The sequence below is a fragment of the Armigeres subalbatus genome, chromosome 2, assembly GCF_024139115.2.
Source record: "Armigeres subalbatus isolate Guangzhou_Male chromosome 2, GZ_Asu_2, whole genome shotgun sequence".
Taxonomy (NCBI): domain Eukaryota; kingdom Metazoa; phylum Arthropoda; class Insecta; order Diptera; family Culicidae; genus Armigeres; species Armigeres subalbatus.
The window spans coordinates 231,480,107-231,485,504 of record NC_085140.1 but is presented as its reverse complement, the minus strand read 5'-3'; the positions used below and the strand labels follow the sequence as shown (position 1 = coordinate 231,485,504).

At 40.5% G+C, this 5,398-nt stretch overlaps 1 long non-coding RNA gene across 1 annotated transcript; it reads right to left on the bottom strand.

Annotated features, from left to right (window-relative positions):
- Nucleotides 1-3,334: 3,334 nt before the first annotated feature.
- Nucleotides 3,335-4,218, bottom strand: LOC134216009 (uncharacterized). The gene is made up of 3 exons (XR_009980432.1): nucleotides 3,789-4,218; nucleotides 3,654-3,728; nucleotides 3,335-3,583 (listed from the first exon to the last, which is right to left on the bottom strand). It is a non-coding gene; the product is annotated as an uncharacterized LOC134216009 (long non-coding RNA).
- Between the last annotated feature and the right edge of the window lie 1,180 nt (nucleotides 4,219-5,398).

The window sequence follows — 5,398 nt, the reverse complement described above, 5'->3', positions numbered from 1 at the left end:
CACCTCCGTCACTCTTTCGTTCAGAAAATTGGTTCGGTATGCCCGATTGGACTCAGAATTGCAACAAAGAAAGTTGATATGTTAAAGATCAATTCCATTATCAAAGGTGGCTTAGATATGTGCTTTGGCGCGCGTTCCTCTGCATATGTTTGAGTGCGCGCGAAACCACACATCGCAGGCATCTTTGATGGCATGCGTATGTTTTTCATGGCAATCAATGAATTCCAAAGAAAATTTAGGAGATTTAGGAAAATTCGGGATTTCCCGATTCCCGGGATATTATTTTTGAAATCCCGAAAATCCCGGGATACCCGGGACAAAAAATCATTTTTTACTTCAGGCTCACTAGTAATGTTGTAGCAAGTAGCTTTTAGAATAAAAATCGGAAATTAAAATAACTTGAATTTAAATGAAAATTAAAATTAATTAAACTAAATATTAGATTTTATTTAAATTGAATTCGATCAAACCCACCGTGCTACACACGCGAGTGAGCAAGAGCCCTACCACTTGACATAACAAAATGTAAATGAGTCTCCAACTGAGTGCCTGAATATAGTTCACCTACATATTTCGATTTGGCGGTTGATCTCTCTAGCAATGCAAAAATCGTGCGGGCAGCGACCCCACTAAAATCCTTTCAGGGTCAATTAACCTTTTGCTCGTATCCCTCCCATCCATAAACTTCTGAGCGGGTAGCAAACAGGGAGGGAGGGGATTTTGTTCAGAAAACGGGCCATTCAAAGTAAATTATGAACCCCTGTAACGATTTCAACCAAATTTTGTACACACATTCTATATCATAAGGAAAAGATAACAAAGGGGATGGGATGGTCATTGGGAAAAAGGAGAGGGTATAGGGGGAGGTGTTGTCTTTGGAAAACGAGCAACTCAGTGTAACTCCCAACACCCAGGACCGATTTCAATCAAATTTTGTACACATGTTCACTATGAGGAGCCGATTGTATTGGAGAACAATTTGGACAAAGGGGGGTCTGGAGGGAGCGGTATTGTTCATAAAAAAGGCAATTTAGTTTAACTTCTGAACCCCTGTACCGATTTCAACCAAATTTGTCACACACATTCTCTATCCCAAGGAGAAGATAACAAAGGGGGTGAAATGGTCATTGAGAAAAGAGCATGGTAAGGGGGAAGGGATTGTCTTTAGAAAACGAGCAATTCAGTGTAACTCCTAACCCCCAGGACCAATTCCAACCAGATTAAATGATTAAATCATTCACCTCTATGATTAAAGATTATGATTAATGATTTATTCATTTTTGACAATGATGACTGATAATGATTAACGATTGTGAATAATGACCAAAAAAACCGTTGGAGTATGGTTAACGATTACCGATCGTGATCAAATGTTGACACACTATGTGTATGATTAATGATTAACGATCGATATGATTAATGATTAATGATTATGAATGATTTGCATAGTGATCAATAATCGAGTAACCTTTATTTCAAATTTTAAAAGGTATAAAAATTATATGATTATGATTAAAGATTAATGAATAAAAGCAAGGTATGCAATGATCCAATGTTCCAGCATAACTTCTGTACCCCTTGCCCGATTTCAACCAAATTTGGAACAAACATTCTTTTTCTTAAGAAGGCGAAGATGATAGGAATGATATTTATAAAACGGAAAGGTTGTGGAGGGACTGGCATTGTTCAACTCTCAATCACCTTAGTAACTTCTGATCTCCCCTTAGCCGATTTCAGTCAAATTTGGAACACATATCTAGACCAACATTTGAAAAGGGCGTAACAGCCAAAATTTATTCCTTCTGATTCCTCGTCTGCATATATAGCTTTATATGTGGACGAAGAATCAGAAGGAATAAATTTTGGCTGTTACGCCCTTTTCAAATGTTGGTCTAGATATTCTTCATATTAAGGAGACGACGATAGTGGGTTAAGGATGGAAAAGAGGAGGTTGTGGGGGAGTTGTATTGTTTAGTTATCGATCAACTCAACACTTCATCGAAATCATGGTTTCCCCAGTGAAATGCAATGATTAATGTGTTTCCTTCTGGATGGTGAATTTTATCCTTTCTTTAAAAATAGACGTTTTCCCGGAATAAGGCATCGGTGGATGTTTTTCCTTCTTTAGAAATAGACGTTTGCCCGGAATAAGGCGATTTTGGGTTTGATCCTTTCTTCAAAATCAGTCAATGTTTTCAAATGAAATCTGCCTTCTTTTAATCAAATGATGTAGTATCAATGAGAAAAAACAATTATCCTTTTGACCAACTGGTTTATTCATTTTCCGATTGAGAAAAAATTGCGAATCAAACTGTATAACCGTCAGCCTTACTGACCTTCCCGGCTTAAAAGTGAGATGGCTTAAGCGCCACTCCCGAGGGAGACCATCCACCAATATTTGGGTTGCCCGACCGTTGAGACCTTTCAGGGGAAGAAGGCTCAGTTTATGAATTTTGTCCGGGAAGTAAGATGGCTGACTGAAACTGTTCTTGAAAAGGTACGCTACTAATGCGGTTTATAAATATAATCATCTAGAACAAGATTACAATTAACGGCCAGTGATGAATTATGTAGAGGGGGTTTTATCATCACCGGCAAGTATCCCGAAATTCCCAATCGAACCGACCCGTGTCCGACTAAAAAGTTGCCCGGTTGGTTTCGGAGCCAACCTCCCCAGTAAAACAATTTCTACAACAAAAAAAACTACAAACGGGACACGTGTGACATGAAAAACACTCAACGCATTTCACTTAATTGGGACCAACATTTATTGTGAAAACCTATTTGCCCGCTTCCTCATTTCTCATACTCTACAACTGAAATGTTTCTGCATACGCACGGAACAAATGAGCTTTTATCCAGTCACATTGAGCTTTATTTCTTACATCTATCTTTCTACATCAGTGTTCATTTCTCTTCGCTCTTCTCTTCCTATTCTCTCTCAACCTTTCCCATGCTCTATGGTCCCTGTCTACCTATCGTGTGTGTGCTTTGGCTAGGTGTGCATTCTAATGACGTGCTATTTTCGAATCTCTCGTTCGCCCTGCGAACGCAACGGGTTTTCGATTCACGGAATTTGCTTCACGGTCTTACAAAAACGGCCGTGCACGCCACGCAACGGAAACAAGGTTGCGGCGTGAATTAAATAGTCATGCGCATGAATGTAATATGTGGTGGGTACTCACAGACCTTCTTCGGTGACGATGTTGACGCCGCCGGATGAACGGAAAGGGGGTGGCGGTGAATTCGATGCTGCTCTCTCGTTCGGCGACGATGCTCTGTTGCCGCAGGGGGTAGGCGGATTGCCTTTCTGCTGCTGGTTGGCGGTCGGTTCACTCGATCATCGGAACTTACTTCGATTGCGCGCGACGCGACACGTGCGTCGAGGTTTCCCTAGTCGTCACTAGGGGAACGGAAATGCGATTGCGCTTGCTGATTCGTCCTGCCTAGGGAGCGTAGAAAAACGGAAGCGTCCCTCTTCCGGCGTGCCCCGGGAGAACTTCTGAGCCTGACAGTGGGGTCAGAAATGGCCACTGGGAGTTCGGTTGTGATGTCGCGGACGGTCGAACGGCTTAGCAAGAACCTTGGAATAGTTGGTTACACGTTTCACGTGTTAATTTAACATTACAAATATTACACATAGCACGAATTACCTTCAATTGCACAAAGCCACACACGAGAACACACCGCCTTTTCACAATAGCACACACAATTACTGATAGCTACAACTATGGGAAAGGAATTCTTGTTTTAGTTAAGATTCACTAATTGACTATTTTTCATGTCACCTTATATAAGACACCACGGCGCGAGAACTTTGGGCCACTCCTGCCTCTTCCACGGATCAGTTCGAAGTGAACTTGATCAACTTGGGAATCCTCAGATTAACCGCCAAATTGTAAATTGCATCACCGGACATCACGAAGTTAATTTCGTGATTCCGAAAATTACTCTCGCGCTCTAAATAATCATATTCGCGCATGTTTGCGTCTCTTTCCACGAACAGCTTCAATCATCCATCTCACTGTTCGGCCCCAAAATCTTGGGTGGAAAGAAAACGCCAAAGGTCAACGCATCCTGAAAGGATTCCCAACGGGTCGATGCACGCGGGCGATAGCATGTGCTACAAGCCACCCGGCAGATTTGATCAGTTTTAATGGGCAATTAATTCCCACGGCCGCTCACAACGTCAGTAGGAACTCACATAATCAATTTTGTTTTGCGCTTCTTGCGAGTGTCGCTCATGAACAGAATGAACGCTAATGTAGTGAATTTGTATTGTGGGCTCTAGACTGGTTCAACTGTTTTGGCAAATTACTAAATAAATTTAAATAAATAACGGATATTACGAGTAACATAAATTGAATAAATAAATAAACATGAAACGACCTGCTCGTTACAACTGGCAACTCCGAGTATGGCCGGGTACATACAGCTAGTTCAATATATAATACAAACAATCAAGCCCATTTCGACGGACAGCGAACGCATATTTTCGAACTCGGCGACCATTTATTCCAGAAACACTTCTTTCCGATACAAACGCAAATACAATTTCCTTTTTGAAGTCAAACCAAGGATCGATTTAAATTGAAATTGAATTTAGTTTTAATTTGAATTATGTATCATCAGGCCTTTCTAAAATATGAACTTTACCTCTAAACTTCGAAAAAAAAACTGTTTTCAAAACAAAAAAATAATGTTTTTAAAAACATCGGGAATTCCCGGGATTTCCCGAGATATACAAGAATTTTCATCCCGGATCCGGGACAGCAAAAATGGCCGGGAAATGGAATCTCTATAACAATTTGGATGCGTTGAAGTTTTGGCATTATAGTTTTTTTTTTTCAAGCGAATGTCAATTATTCTTCTTCTCTCTCTTCTTCGTTGGCATTACATCCCCCACTGGGACATTGCCGCCTCGCAGCTTAGTGTTCATTAAGCACTTCCACAGTTATTAACTGCGAGGTTTCTAAGCCAAGGTTACCATTTCTGCATTCGTATATCATGAGGCTAACACGATGATACTTTTATGCCCAGGGAAGTCGAGACAATTTCCAATCCGAAAATTGTCTAGACCGGCACCGGGAATCGAACCCAGCCACCCTCAGCATGGTCTTGCTTTGTAGCCGCGCATCTTACCGCACGGCTAAGGAGGGAGGGTCAATTATTAGATAAATATATTCATGCGTGAGATAGGTTTATTCATGCGTGTGATTTCTTGTATTTTTTCTAAGGTATTGTAGTCTTTGTAATACACATGATTCTGTTTTTCACGATTTTTTTCGCTCTTTTTTTAATCGTTTGACTTCAATTTACCACCAAAATCTTCGCAACATGTTTCAAAAAATCCTAAATAAATTAAAGAAAAATTACATGTTAATTAAAGTGCATTTAG